The sequence below is a fragment of the Phocoena sinus genome, chromosome 9 (genome assembly GCF_008692025.1).
Source record: "Phocoena sinus isolate mPhoSin1 chromosome 9, mPhoSin1.pri, whole genome shotgun sequence".
Lineage (NCBI taxonomy): Eukaryota > Metazoa > Chordata > Mammalia > Artiodactyla > Phocoenidae > Phocoena > Phocoena sinus.
Genome location: NC_045771.1, coordinates 40,601,227 through 40,618,170, shown reverse-complemented (window position 1 = coordinate 40,618,170; position 16,944 = coordinate 40,601,227). Strand labels below are relative to the sequence as shown.

The window sequence follows — 16,944 nt, the reverse complement described above, 5'->3', positions numbered from 1 at the left end:
AATCATTCTTGATATTCGTGTTTTGTGCCCTCTTTTTTTCTTGACCTGTTTCTCAGAGATTTATCAAATTTTAAAACCAACTTTTTAAAAAAAAAACAACTTTTATATTGATTTTCTCCAGTGCATGTTTGTTTAATATTTTATTGACTTTTGCTTTTATTTTTATTATTTGTTTCTATTTGTTCTCCCTAGGTTTATCTTTCTTTTAACTTATGGACATGGATGCTTGGAGAATTTATTTTCAGCTTCACTCCTAATATAAGCATTTAAGTATGGTGTTAATTGTGTTATGAAAGATTTGACAAGTTGAAGTTTCATTATCATTCAAAGAAAAAGTTTCCTAATTTTCATTTGTATTCTTTTTTTTAGCCTTTGAATTATTTAAAAGTACTTATATCAAGAACTTCTCTAACATAAGAAAGTTTTAATATTATCTTTTTTGTTATTGATTTCTAGCCTAACTGTACTATTGTCAGAAAATATACTGTGTATAATTTTAGTTTTTAGATCTTTGTTGAGATTTCCTTTATACCCATCACTTAGTTAACTGGCTTTGACATTTGATGTGAATTTTGCTCTTGCTGGATATAGGGTATGTATATTAGGTCAAATGTATTGATGGCATTGTTAAAAATCTACCATATCCATATGGAATTTTTGTCTGCTTGGTCTATCAGTTACTAAGAGACGTCTGTTAAAAATCTCCCTATGATAATGGATTTGTCCATTTTCCTTTTAATTGTGTCATCATTTTGCTTTATATATTTTGAAACTACATTATTAAGTGCAAGAAATTTAGAATTGTAATATTTTAGAAAGATTGTGGCATTTATCATAATGAAATTCCCATTGTTTATTGCCAATAATGCTACCCTTTTCTGCTTGATTTCTCTGCTTCTCAGTGGCCAGTTATAAACAGGAGTACCTTGAGTAAAAAAGAGTCAAAAAATCAGGTTCACTTTTTGTACTTCTCTTCTCCTGGGGATTTGGTTTCTTCAGGTTCTCACTGCCTGGCCAGCTTTCTAAAGCCAATAGAATTTACATGCTATCCAATTTTTTAAGTTCTTCTCAGAGGGTGGGTTTGTCTATAATGGTCTTCTCTACCATAACTAAAAATTGAAATTCCTCCAGCATGAGTTATTTTGAAGCATAAAACATTTTTATTCCTATAACACAAATGGTGCACACCTGCCGAAATTGAAGACTTTCCAGATGTAGAATACTTCCCTTGCAACTGAGAAAACAAAATCAGGTGCATTTATAACATTATGTTTGAAATGAGAAATGTGAACAATGAGTAACAAGAGCCGCAAAATGTTTGCCTAGAATATTAGTATTCCAGCATTGCAAAGGAGACCACAAATCATCTGAAGTTACCAAAATCATAATTCTAATTCGGGCCTTTAAAGTAGAGAGAACTCAGGGACGGTACAAGTTTGATGCTCCCGTAATTTTTTTTAAATAAAGAAATGTCAAATTAGAGTTTAAAAATTCGAGTGGTGTTTAAAATGTTGATATTTAATAAATTAGCAATCTAAAGTCACAGATTTCTATATGTTATTAGGTGATTTACAAGATAATTACAATATTGATAAAATGTTAATTTATAGTGTTGCATAAAATGGCAGGCAAGTTAGAGCAGTTTGAGGAACTTAGTTTTCTTTCAACATTTGCAGTATATCTTTATGACTGTGTGCAGGACTTCTTTTGAAGATAATGTTCGTGGTCTAAAAAACGAGGCTGTGGACTAACATACTCCCCTCCTCTGGCACTATAATAGACTCTGGTTCAAATATCCTCTTTCTTAACTCTAATTAAATGAGCTGATGTTAGTGTCATGTTTTAGTCAATATTATATATCAATGACAGAGCTAATCACCAAAATACATTATAAGAGTAGGAGTCCTAGGTCCCCAATGGGGTATAGAACAACTCCGTAAATTTTCTGAAAGGAAATTATATATATATATATATATACATTCTTCCACCCTAAACACAGCACACAGTTCAGCACACATTTTGATAATATCACTGCCTTTTCCCCCCATTCTCTACAAAATTCAGTTTGAATAATTTTTTTAAAATGGATTCTCACAGTAGTCCTAAAACCTTAAAAAAGAATTTCTTGACAGTTGGCCTTCCTATAATTTTGCAACTTGGACTGTTCATCTTTAAGAGCTTGGTTTTTCAGTGTCAGTGTGTTTGAAATGGTCTTGAGGTTTTGTGGTTGCTGTTGATTCTTTGCAGAACTTAACTTAAAACACTAGCTTCCTTTTGTTGGGTGAACCGGCCAGGCCCTGTGAGTGCATGCAGACTGTGGAAGTGCCCAAGCAGCCTTGTCATTAAAAAAGAATCAGATTTGGAATTCAGACAGACGGCCTAACTCTGCACATTTCCCTGAGAAATCTAGCTTTTTCAGGTAAGTGCAAAAGACTTGGGCTGGGGGGCATGTGAATAGAGGTTATGCATAAAGAGAGCATGCCAGACTTACCAACGTAGTCCTAGTTCAGAATCTCCAGACAGTCTTACTGTGAAAAACAAGCTTATGGGACGAAGTGAGAGAGTGGCATGGACATATATACACTACCAAACGTAAAATAGATAGCTAGGGGGAAGCAGCCACATAGCACAGGGAGATCGGCTCTATGCTTTGTGTCCAACTAGAGGGGTGGGATAGGGAGGGTGGGAGGGAGACGCAAGAGGGAGGAGATATGGGGATATATGTATACATATAGCCGACTCACTTTGTTATACAGCAGAAACTAACACACCATTGTAAAGCAATTATACTCCCATAAAGATGTTAAAAAATATATTGAAAAAAACCCCAAGCTTATCTACTCTGACCACAACTCCTCCTTTATAGAAACAATTGTTTTGTTCTTCCTGTGTAGTACACACTACTCTGAGTTTGACACCTAATTTTTATTAGTGGTTGAATATGGACAAAAATGTTTTCAAAATCGATCAGAAAATTAAAAAAAGGACTGTGGCTAAAAACCTCATAGAAGTCTTTAGGGGATCTGGTATTGCTTTCACATATTATTCATATGTTTATCTTTTTTTTTTTGCGGTACGTGGGCCTTTCACTGTTGTGGCCTCTCTCGTTGCGGAGCACAGGCTCCGGACGCGCAGGCTCAGCGGCCATGGCTCACGGGCCCAGCCGCTCCGTGGCATATGGGATCCTCCCGGACCGGGACACGAACCCCTGTCCCCCGCATCGGCAGGCAGACTCTCAACCACTGTGCCACCAGGGAAGCCCCATATGTTTATCTTTTAAGTAGTTTTATTATTTTTTATTATGAAACTCTTTAAACTATTATTGCTAATATTGTCATATATAGTTTGAAACCATTTTGGCAGCCCTAATCGATAGAAGAAAACAATCAATAGCAATCAGGTACTTTGAAATTTCTAAAAGAATATATTCAAGATAGCATGTGTGATTTTGTGATAATGGTTATCATAATTCTTTGCATTCCATTTTTACAGTATGACATGACAGGAGGAATCTGAAAATAACTTTAAAAATCACTTAATTAGAAGTTAACAGCAGCATCTGTTCAAATATTTTCCTTAAGTAAGTTCCTTCCATACCATTATTTCCTTTCACAAGAAGTATTGCATTTCAAACATGTGCAATGGAAAATAATGCAAAGTTTAAAAAAGTAGTCAGTAATGTGCAGCCTGAGTTTCACAGCTTAGTCTTGCTTCTTTAACAAATTTGTAATATGATTTTGGATAGGTCATTTAGTTCTCTGGATTTCAACTTCCTGCAAAAGTGTCCAATTATTTATCTAAGAAATTGTTTATCAAGTACTCCAGATTTACAACTCCTTGTTTTCTTTTTAATTGGGTTTAAATCAATCAGTCAACAGTTTAACTGATCAATAGGAGTAATGAGAGACCAATGGATGAGAAATCAGGAGGTATGAATTCTAGTCCTCTGTTTTCTAGTAATTGACCGAGTGATTTAGAAGGTATTTTCTGACCATTCTAGGGCAAGGATTGGCAACTTTTTTCTATAAGGCCTAGATAGTGAATAGTTTAGGTTCTGCAAGCCAAAAGGCAAAGTTGAAGATAATATACAGGCTCTTACATAACTGTTTAAAATGTAACTATTTGAAAATGTAAACGCCATTCTTAGCTCAGGCTGCACAAGAAGAAGAAAAGAAGAAGGCTGGATTTGGCCTCAGGGCCATAATTTTCCAATCCCGGTTCTTGGCAACGATTTTTAACAGTTATAAAATGGAAGATATAGACTAGATTATGTGACCCCAAAGGAGTTTATGGATGATACTTAAGGTAATCCACCAATCCCCTAACATTGTATACAAAAATCTAAGTGTTTGTAAATATGTGCTTTTTTAATGGGAAAAAAGTTCCAAAGATTTCATTAGATTTTCAAAGTGCTCTAAAACCCAGTTAAGATTAAGGACCATAGGACTAGCTGATTCCTAAAAATTCCAAATCTAAAATTCAAGGGAATGCTTATTGGGTGTCTACCATGTCTAAGCCTCTGTGCTGGCACCATAAGAGATGTTAGCATATTATGACTAAAATAACACATCAAAAATATTTTAAAGAATATTTTAATATGCACACATCAGTGATATCCTTCCAAGTAATAACCCTGAGAAAAATTCTGTAATTGGTCAAACATTTCTGAAAATATTGCTTTGCAAAATGTCTTCAAATCTATTATGAGTTATGTAAAAATATTCATCAAATATTTTCATTGTCCTATCTTGTTTTTGATGACAATGGCATTATTCATGACAATCATCATCAAACTTAATCTAAGCAGAGTCTCTTTCCTAAAAATATGATTTCCTTAAAGGCAGGAACTATGCTTTTTTTTAATCTTTGTATTCTAGAATGGTGTTTGTCACTGAGTACTCAACATCTCTGGAATGAATATATGAATGAATGAAAAGATAAAGACACTGTCATTAAGATTATGTACAATAAATACCAAAGGCTTTGAACCCCAAATGCTCTAAAAACAGTAGTTACTAAGTCCAAAGATTGCTTTTCTTTTCAACTTTGGACGTAACTGGGATTTCAAAATACTTGGTCAACTAAAGATTGTAGTTCCTGGAGATTAAGCCATTTTTTAAAAAGCGTGAAGTCTGTTGAATTTAATTCACATGTTACAGATTTTCCAGTAACTTAGCCTCTGGGATGGAGGGGCTGGAGAGTGAAGTTTTGTTAATGAATAGCAGCATTCTCAGCATCAGGTAGAAGTTGTACCAGCTGAGCATTACACATAAATGGAAGGTTTTCCTGGGCAATCCAAAAGTCAGATCTAATAGAGCTTAGGATATCACTCTGCTCCCTGATAAAGAAGTTCAGCCTGACCTCCAGTGCATGGTTAATTGACGATGCCAAAATCTGAGCACTGTTGGCTGGGGAGTCCCCACAGCTACAGGGGGTGGGAAATGACTTGAGATCCAAACATACCTCTCTTCTCTCTCTAGGAATAATTTCATTTTCTGAAAGAGAAATTCAATCTACAATAGCTGGTTCATGGTTCATTCAATTCTTTAGGGAAATGTAAATCCTAAGATTGAAACACATTTAAGAAACGTTTAAAGAAAAGACTACAGAGCTTTGTATAATCTGGTGCTATGCCTGAACATGCTTATTCTAAAGGGTGTGTCCTACTTCCTCCCCTCCCTTCACTCTCCCTCTGCCTCAGAAACTGTGAGGGAAATAGCAACTTGCTGTTCACTTTGGGGTATAATTATAGAGTGTGCCTGTGCAGTATCTGTACATTAAGTGATATCATTTGCTCAATTATCAATATTTGGAGGTTTTGCATATCACTGGATCTCCTTAGAGATTAAGACTAGTCAGACAGAGTCCCAAAACCGGAAGCTTCATACATGGAATCTCAAATATATAGCTCATTTCTGTTCTTGGTCCAAGGTCTCGCTTAAGTGATGATGAGGAGCTCAGTCCCCTCCCGAAGATTTCTAGAGACCTGGCTCACACGTTCTACAAATCCACGACAGGGGGTGCCCCTCAGTCTAACTGCTGCCCTCAGGTCTATCTGAATAGCATCTCTCCACCTCTCTGGTCCACTTTATTCCAACAGGTGGACAAGGTCCCTTCGGTTTCCTCTCAAACACAACTAACTTGAACCTGTGACACGCCTTTTTGGGGCAAACTCTTTCTTAGAGGACCAGATAATCAATATTTTAGGTTTTGAGGGCCATATAATATCTGTTGCAACTACTTAGTTCTCCAGTTGTAGTATGAAAACAGCCAGAGATGACACATAAATAAATAGGCATTGCTGTGATCAGATAAAAACTTTACAAAAACATGTGGCTGGCCCATGGGCTATAGTTTTTTGGCCCATGAATTATATGAAGGCTTGATAACAAGCTTAAGAAATTACAATGTTTTAGACAGAAATGAAAAACTCAAAGTTAGAGATCACCTGCTAGAGGCATCAGCACTTCTTCCCAGCAGCCATTCTCATTAGCCCTGGTGTGAGGCCATGCTGCTGGGGCCTACTTATCATCCTGGGCTGAGGTCTTCTCCCCTCCTTATCTTTACATCCACAAATTCAAGTCTCTTCCTTCCTACATTAATCCCCAGTTAGAGGGTGTCAAAAATAAGTTCATATCATAATTATCTCTGAAGAGCAAGACCCATTGAACAGAACCGTGGCCCATCTAGGTCTGAAGCATCTTCAGTACTCAGAGTGTCACTTACCTTCCATTTGTACAGCTAAAGGCTCACCAAAATTATGCTTTCTTGACTAAATGGAGAGTCCACCCTAAAAAACTCTCTTCCTGTTTCTTCTTAAAATTTTGGTAAAGTATACATAACAGAAAATTTACCATTTTAACCATTTTTACGTGGACAGTTCAGTGGCATTAAGGACATTCACATTGTTGTACAACCATCGCCACCGTCCATCTCCAGAACTTTTTCCTCATCCTGAACTGAAACTCTGTACCTCTTAAACAATAACTCCCCATTCCCCCTACCCCAGCCTCTGGTAACAACCATTTTACTTTGTGTCTCTTTGAGTTTGACTATTTTAAGTTATTCACATAAATGGAACCATAATATCTGTTCTCTTGTGTAAAAAGCAAATTCTTGCTTCTATTCTTAGAATCACATGAAAAAATAAACTGCCTATCTATTCTGGCTTCCAGCTATCTCTGGTCTAGAAATATTGGGGACTAGTCTGAGAACACCTGATTGTATACTTTTCATAAATTATATCCCACTATTCTCCAGTCTGTTTCCTCTGCATCAACTATTAGGACATCTCCTCTTTCCTCAAATGCACATCACACATTATTTTCTTTGGAATATTGTGATCCACACCTTTAATGCCACCAAATTACAATGGTTTTAGGAGCTCTGTGAACCAGGGGCAGAGCAATATGTTTATTTCTTATTATTTCACAGCAGATGCAGTGCCACTCATGTCACTAACTCAGCATAGACGGCATAAGATTATTTTAGTGCAGGTCTTATCTTTTCCTAAACTGTAATCTCTTTGCAAAGTCATGACCCTATCAAGCACAGGCTGTATTCTATGCAAGGGCTTAATTTAGAGAACCTTTAGTTGGTATTTGAACATGAGATTCAGGAATTAAGAAAAAAATCGTCACATTCATCAATTCCCTCCCCCCCTTTCTCCCTCTCTCTTTCTGTCCATACTCCATTAAACATAATCTAACCTACAGACATCTCTACCAAGAGCAAAATTGTTAAACTGGTCTGTTTCAGATCTCTTCCCATGAAGAAAATTTGACATAAAACACTTCAGTTTCTCTTAATTTCTCTTAATTTTCAGAAAAAAATTTTGATAGGAATATAGGAATTATTATATCTACTTCACTCTTTATAATATTATAGAGAGAAAGACATACAGAAATATTCAAAGATGTTTATGATCCCTGCTTTCCAGGAGACAATGATGTAGTTGGAGAGACACAATTTATCCATGTAAAACAAATGCAAAGTCATAAGTCATTATGAGACTCTATATTTGTCAAATGCTTTGTAGCTTATAAGGAGGAGGTAGGTATATTAATCTTTATTTTACTATTAATTTTTTCAGAAAATTTAATTAAGAGAACGTGAAAGTTTAATGTCGAATTTTCTTTAAGGGAAAAGATCTGGAACAGACCAATTCTAAGACTTTTCTCTTGGCAGAGGCAACTACAGAAAAAAAAAAAAAGTGGTTAGATAACCTGTATTAGATCACATAAAAGGAAAAAGAATAAGTGCAAATCATTAGTCAAATGATTGGATGGGTAACTAGTTTTCTAAAACAGGTCTTTAATACTATTAAGTCTTATTAGAAAAAAATTAAAGTGTTTTATCAGGAAAGCGAATTGCTTTCCAGAAGAACATGTGAACTGGATTACACAGAAAACTCTGTCCTAGGCCAGGTTTGAGACTATTTTTCCTTTATACTGCAAATGATGAAATCAAGCCTTAAGGTCACCTGGATACCCTGGCAGATCAGGAGAGTGAATTTTGTCTTCAAGTCCTGAATCTTCCCCATCAGCCTCCATACTCAGGCATGAGTTGTGTGATGCAGACTCTGAGTGCTGGGGTAATTCAGTGAGGAGGAACGTCCCTGAAGACAGAGAGGTCTGAAGGTTGAGACTCTTAAATGAGACTTGATGTGTGGATGAAATTTGGAGAAACAACAAGGAATATGACACTCACTTACATTAAAGTAGTGATTCTCAAGGTGAGTCTGTACTGGAATCACCTGAACAGCTTGTTAAGAGCACCAATATCAAGGTCTCCCCATAGATTCTGATCCAGGGGTCTGAGGTGGGGCTCTGGACATCAGTGGTTTGACTGATCTCCCAGGGTGATTCTGAAGGCTTGTGGTTGGGTGGTTGGTTCTTTCTCATCCCATATTCCTAACCTTGTATTGTAAGTGCTAACAGCAGGGACATAACTAACAGCTGCTCTGAGGGCTTAAGTCTAAGAGAAGGAGGAATGGAGAAGTTTCTAAGATGTTCAGAAAGACAATCTATGCATCCTGGCCCCAGTGCCCAGCACTGTGTGATATATACAAGAGAGGCTGTCACAGGGGGAGACAAAGGCTTTATTCCTTACTAGATTGGCTTTCTTTATAAAAAGTTGTGATTCTCTCAGCCGTTACACACTTCTAAGTGACACACACATCTTCCATGCCCCAGACCTTGGTCAGCTTCAACAATCCTTAGCTGCTTCTGTCAGTAAAAGGTAGATCACAATATCTAACTCAAATGAGAATTATAAGAATCGAAAGAAATAACGTTTGAAAAATGCCTAGGACATAGTATTATTCAATAATTATTACTCTTCTTCCCTGCTACCACCGTTGTACAATTTATAGTTTTTATAATACAAATAAAACAAACTGAAACTATTCATATCTCACTGTCAACGACTTTCAGCCAAAGACCACAGGGACACCTGTAGTTGGACAACTTGGGTTTATGATTCATTGCAAGGAGGGAAAGCACACACCATGGGGAACCATGGGCACCTCAGTGAGGCAGTGTTAGAAACAATCTATTACAGGGTTTGAGCTTTCATGGGGTGATTCAGGGGAGTGTCTAAGGATGTGGGGCTTCATTCTGTACTGGATGCTGTCATAAGGCAGAAACAATTTTACACTCAATGAAGAAAAAGAAGTCATTAATTTTAATCAGGAAAGGGAGTATTTGTTATTTTATGGATGGCCCCATGACCTTGTTTTTGTCTATGCTTAGATAAAATTACACAGGGACCTTGCTTTGTTTTTTTTTTTTTTGATACAGCAGGTTCTTATTAGTCATCCATTTTATACATATTAGTGTATACATGTCAATCCCAACCTCCCAATTCATCCCACCACGACCACGACCACCACCACCACCACTACCCCGCTTTCCCCCCTTCGTGTCCATATGTTTGTTCTCTACATCTGTGTCTCTATTTCTGCCTTGCAAACCAGTTCATCTGTACCATTTTTCTAGATTCTCTATATATGTGTTAATATACGATATTTGTTTTTCTCTTTCTGACTTACTTCACTCTGTATGACAGTCTCTAGATCCATCCACGTCTCTACAAATGACCCAATTTTGTTCCTTTTTATGGCTGAGTAATATTCCATTGTATATATGTACCACATCTTCTTTATCCATTTGTCTGTCGATGGGCATTTAGGTTGCTTCTGTGACCTGGCTATTGTAAATGGTGCTGCAAGGGGACCTTGTTTTGTTTCATTTTATCAGAGTGACTGTACCTGAGAGACCCCCCTTTCTCTTTCTTTCTTCTGAGATGAAACAGAATAGAAATTTAAATTTCTATTTAAACTTATTTAAATAGAAAGATTGAACATTTTGGGGGCACTTATTAAATCATGTTTAGCTTTAATCCTCCCAACAATTTCACATTTATATTATCTACATAAGGGAGGATTTGAAGCCAGATCTGACTTCTAACTATAGAAGCTGCCAGTCTGGTGTGCTACCACCTTGTTGAGCTGTGCTTTGGTCACCACTGGAGACCATGAATAAATTCCTGCCCATCACTCTAAATGGATCACACTCAAGTTTACTTACAACAGAAAAAAATCCTTTGATCTATAATCAAAGTCTGGCAACATTTTTTGTTGTTGTTATAAAATAACAGATAGTAAATATTTTGAGCTTTGTAGGCTATACCATCCCTATCATGACTACTCAACTGCCACTGTAGCAGGAAAGCAGCCACAGATCATACTTGAACAGATGAGCATGGCTGTGTTCTAATGAAACTTTACTTATAAAATTGGTTGGCAGGTGGGATTTGGCCCTTGGGCTGTAGTTTGCAAACCTATGCTCTACATTACAAGTAGCCAGAAATCCCAAATCAATTTGACTTTTTAAAATTGTATTTTACGTTTTGAATAATTAAATATGTGTAAATTGTTAATTTTAAAAATTGTAACTATGTGTAATAGTTAAATATTTATAGATATAAATGGGTTTATTTAATCCGGGGTTTGTTTATTTATTTAAATAAACTGCCAATTTCTAGGCATGATAAAGAATCAGGATGGTGCCTCATACCATTTGCTTCTCTGATCCTGTATAGTGAGAACTGGAGCTTGAGAGGCCAAAGGGCCTAACAGGTAGTCCGTGCCTCCTTTCATTATTTCTTTTTTTTTTTTTTTTTTTTTTTTATGCGTTACGCGGGCCTCTCACTGTTGTGGCCTCTCCCGTTGCGGAGGACAGGCTCCGGACGCGCACGCTCAGCGGCCATGGCTCACGGGCCCAGCCGCTCCGCGGCATGTGGGATCTTCCCAGACCGGGGCACGAACCCGTGTCCCCTGCATCGGCAGGCGGACTCTCAACCACTGCGCCACCAGGGAAGCCCCTCATTATTTCTTAAAGGATAACTCTTGTTAGCTAAAATGAAGCTCAGGGAGTTGAACACTTGTCCTCAGTTATCCATATTATGGTAGAGCTGGTGTTAAGCCCCACAGTCTTTTCATTATACCCTATGCCTCAATTTTAATAAATTATGGAATTGATGGCTTGGAAGCATACTAAGATGCTTGGGTTGCTTTCTGAATCATCAGAGAAAAATTATATGATCAGAATAAACTTAGTGCAACGTGTATTTTGTTACAGTTTAACTCTTTGAAAAATTTGGGTTAGGGGGTGAATGTGGAAACTGAAATTCTGTAGCACAGCATCGAAAGGGCATTGCATGTCTAGCCTCAACACCCAATTCCATTTTTATAGATTTCTCTTTCAGCAAGGCATAACATAGTGTCTGAGCTAAAAAAAAAAAAAGATCACCTACCATCAGCGTGTCAGATTGTCTTCATCTGTGACTTGAGGGTAGAAAGATGGGGTGAGGCATATCACAGGAGATGTTCTACTCTGAATCTTCCCAAGCACATGTGATGCCACTGCTCTGATGAAAAGGGATTTTTAATTAGAATCTCCCATTCTTCAAATGTGTAGAAAAAATGCAAGTGTGTATGGGTAATTGACATATGTATTTATATGATTTCATACTTAAAATTGAATATCACACTGATATTTTTCATGTAAATTAGAAGTCCTATAATTTAGACATTTATTTATACCATTTACCCAGCTCCTACATATTTCTATGATACAGCCTACTAGGCAATATTCTTTTTTATAGAAGAGTCTAACCTATGTTCTTTTCCTCCCATAAAGCTTAATTTAAAACCCATCTGCCCCAGGAAATCTATGAATAACCCAGCCTGGGTGCTTCATTCTTCCAGTCCAACCAGGATTGTACCCTCAGCTTAGACTATGAAGCAAATGTGGACCCCAGTGATGCATGAAACTATGTAGCTGTGATGAAACATTTTTATAGTAAATTCCATTTGAAAACTTAGGGACAATAAATCTCACAATTCACTTGTGATTTAGCAATTTACAAATAGGTCCTCCAAGGGCTCAAAATGGAATATGGCAAAAAAGAGAATGTATTAATATTTTTCCTGAGTTTCTTCCTCCAACCTCTTATATTGCTTTGTGACATAATAATAATAATGTAATTATTATATAGTATTATATAGTAATAATAAATATAAATAAATAACAATTAAGAAAATGATAGTCCATATATTTCTTTGTATGTTTCAATGGGTTGTCGCCAGAGGAATGGAGGGGAGTCTAAGCACTGTCACTCAATGCAACTCCCTCCCTTTTATTTCATCCCTACCTAGAGTTGCCAAAGTTAGAAAACAAAAATACAGGGCTCCCAATTAAATCTGAATTTCAGATAAACTGTAAATAATTTTCTTTTAGTATAAATATGTCCCAAATATTACATGAGATACTTATACAAAAATAATCGTTTATCTGGATTTCAAATCTGAGTATTCTGTGTTTTATCTGTCAACTCTACACACAAAACTTTGAGCATCAGTTTTCACATAGTGAGTTTTCTGGTTTGAAAGAATTTGACAGACCAATCACAAGCCCTGAAATTGAAAAAATCTTCCAACAAACAAAAGCCCAGGACCAGATGGCTTCACAGGTGAATTCTATCAAACATTTAGAGAAGAGCTAACACCTATCTTTCTCAACTCTTCCAAAATATAGCAGAGGGAGGAACACTGTCAAACTCATTCTACGAGGCCACCATCATCCTGATACCAAAACCAGACAAAGATGTCACAAAGAAAGAAAACTACAGGCCAATATCACTGATGAACATAGATGCAAAAATCCTCAACAAAATACCAGCAAACAGAATCCAACAGCACATTAAAAGGATAATACACCATGATCAAGTGGGGTTTATCCCAGGAATGCAAGGATTCTTCAATATATGCAAATCAATCAACGTGATACACCATATTAACAAATTGAAGGATAAAAACAATATGATCATCTCAGTAGATGCAGAGAAGGATTTCGACAAAATTCAACACCCATTTATGATAAAAACCCTGCAGAAAGTAGGCATAGAGTGAACTTTCCTCAACATAATAAACGCCATATATGACAAACCCACAGCCAACATCATCCTCAATGGTGAAAAACTGAAACCATTTCCACTAAGGTCAGGAACAAGACAAGGTTGCCCACTCTCACCACTCTTATTCAACATAGTTTTGGCAGTTTTAGCCACAGCAATCAGAGAAGAAAAGGAAATAAAAGGAATCCAAATCGGAAGAGAAGAAGTAAAGCTGTCACTGTCTGCAGATGACATGATACTATACATAGAGTATCCTAAAGATGCTACCAGAAAACTACCAGAGCTAATCAATGAATTTGGTAAAGTAGCAGGATACAAAATTAATGCACAGAAATCTCTGGCATTTCTATAAAATAATGATGAAAAATCTGAAAGAGAAATTAAGAAAACACTCCCATTTACCACTGCAACAAAAAGAATAAAATTCTAGGAATAAACCTACCTAAGGAGACAAAAGACCTGCATGCAGAAAATTATAAGACACTGATGAAAGAAATTAAAGATGATACAAATAGATGGACAGATATACCATGCTCTTGTATTGGAAGAATCAACATTGTGAAAATGACTCTACTACCCAAAGCAATCTACAGATTCAATGCAATCTCTATCAAACTACTACTGGCATTTTTCACAGAACTAGAACAAAAAATTTCACAATTTGTATGGAAACACAAAAGACCCTGAATAGCCAAAGCAGTCTTGAGGGAGAAAAACTGAACTGGAGGAATCAGACTCCCTGATTTCAGACTATACTACAAAGCTACAGTAATCAAGACAGTATGGTACTGGCACAAAAACAGAAATATAGATCGATGGAACAGGATAGAAAGCCCAGAGATAAACCCACACACATATGGTCACCATATCTTTGATAAAGGAAGCAAGAATATACAGTGGAGAAAAGACAGCCTCTTCAATAACTGGTGCTGGGAAAACTGGACAGGTACATGTAAAAGTATGAAATTAGAACACTCCCTAACACCGTACACAAAAATAAATTTAAAATGGATTAAAGACCTAAATATAAGGCCCGACACTATAAAACTCTTAGAGGAAAACATAGGCAGAACACTCTATGACATAAATCACAGCAAGATCCTTTTTGACCCACCTCCTAGAGAATGGAAATAAAAACAAAAATAAACAAATGGGACCTAATGAAACTTAAAAGTTTTTACACAGCAAAGGAAACCATAAACAAGACCAAAAGACAACCCTCAGAATGGGAGAAAGTATTTGCAAATGAAGCAACTGACAAAGGATTAATCTCCAAAATTTACAAGCAGCTCATACAGCTCAATATCAAAAAAACTAACAGCCCAATCCAAAAATGGGCAGAAGACCTAAATAGACATTTCTCCAAAGCAGATATACAGATTGCCAACAAACACATGAAAGAATGCTAAACATCATTAATCATTAGAGAATTTCAAATCAAAACTACAATGAGATATCATCTCACACCAGTCAGAATGGCCATCATCAAAAAATCTAGAAACAATAAATGCTGGAGAGGGTGTGGAGAAAAGGGAACCCTCTTGCACTGCTGGTGGGAATGTAAATTGATACAGCCACTATGGAGAACAGTATGGAGGTTCCTTAAAAAACTAAAAGAGAACTACCATATGACCCAGCAATCCCACTACTGGGCATATACCCTGAGAAAACCATAATTCAAAAAGAGTCATGTACCAAAATGTTCATTGCAGCTCTATTTACAATAGCCAGGACATGGAAGCAACCTAAGTGTCCATCGACAGATGAATGGATAAAGAAGATGTGGCATATATATACAATGGAATACTACTCAGCTATAAAAAGAAATGAAATTGAGTTATTTGTAGTGAGGTGGATGGACCTACGTCTGTCATACAGAGTGAAGTAAGTCAGAAAGAGAAAAACAAATACCGTATGCTAACACATATATATGGAATCTAAGAAAAAAAAAAAAAAAGGTCATGAAGAACCTAGGGGCAAGACAGGAATAAAGACACAGACCTACTAGAGAATGGACTTAATGATATGGGGAGGGGGAAGGGTAAGCTGTGACAAAGTGAGAGAGTGGCATGGACATATATACACTACCAAATGTAAAATAGATAGCTAGTGGGAAGCAGCCGCATAGAACAGGGAGATCAGCTCGGTGCTTTGTGACCACCTAGAGGGGTGGGATAGGGAGGGTGGGAAGGAGGGAGACACAAGAGGGAAGAGATATGGGAACATATGTATATATATATATATATATATATATATATATATATATATATATATATATATATAACTGATTCACTTTGTTATAAAGCAGAAACTAACACACCATTGTAAAGAAATTATACTCCAATAAAGATGTAAAAAAAAAAAAAACACAGAATTTGATACAATTTCCTGTTCAGCCACATATGAGCCCTTAGGCAACCTATTTAACCTGGAGGTAATAATTCATATTGTAGAGACTTGTCATAAGGATTGCAAGGAGAGAATGCAAATAAATCGCCTGGGTTAGGGCCAGGAATAGGCAGCTGCTCAGCAAACATTGCCCAAATGTTTATTTCCTTTTCTTCCTTCAAATTCTTTCAATTCTTCCCCTAATCTTTTGGGGAAGAATTAGGTGCTACTCCCTTTTCCCTCACAATAGGCTGTACCTATTTCATATGGCATTTATTATACACAACTTAAGGCCTGTTTTGTAATGATAATAGATACATTAATTTCTTCTTTCCTCCCTCCCTTCCTCCCTTCCTTTTTTTGAAATTAGAGTTTACCTTGCATAGCATTTAAATTTTTTTCTTTCAAACTTTCCAGTTTCTTTTATTTAAGATGTATCTAAATAATGGACTTCTAATGGATTTTTTTTTTACATCTTTATTGGAGTAAAATTGCTTTACAATGGTGTGTTAGTTTCTGCTTTATAACAAAGTGAATCAGTTATACATATACATATATCCCCATATCTCTTCCCTCTTGCCTCTCCCTCTCTCCCACCCTCCCTATCCCACCCCTCTAGGTGGTCACAAAGCACCGAGCTGATCTCCCTGTGCTATGCGGCATAAATCTGATAATCTTTTTTAACAGTAGAGTATGGTCCACTTAAATGAATTATTAATGAAAGGTGCATCTAATTTCTACCTTTTAATTTTTTGCTTTCTATTTGTATACATTTTTGTAGGTTTCATTTTTTTCCCCTCCCTTCCTTCCTTCCTCCTTTCCTTCCTTCCATCTATTTTTTTTTTTTTTTCTGTACCTGGGCCTCTCCCATTGCGGAGCACAGGCTCCGGACGTGCAGGCCCAGCGGCCATGGCTCACGGGCCCAGCCGCTCCGCGGCATGCGGGATCTTCCCGGACCGGGGCGAGAACCCGCGTCCCCTGCATCGGCAGGCGGACTCTCAACCACTGCGCCACCAGGGAAGCCCCCTTCCTTCCATCTTTGTATTCTTTTCTTTTGGACTAATTGAACTTGTTTAT

At 36.9% G+C, this 16,944-nt stretch overlaps 1 protein-coding gene across 1 annotated transcript in view; it reads left to right on the top strand.

The window, feature by feature from the left end:
* Positions 1-1,994: 1,994 nt before the first annotated feature.
* The window catches only part of GPR141 (G protein-coupled receptor 141), a 63,655-nt gene continuing 48,705 nt past the window's right edge, over positions 1,995-16,944 (top strand). The window contains exon 1 of the mRNA XM_032643621.1: positions 1,995-2,419. The gene's annotated coding sequence lies outside the window, so the exon portion shown is untranslated. The remainder of the gene's footprint in view (positions 2,420-16,944) is intronic.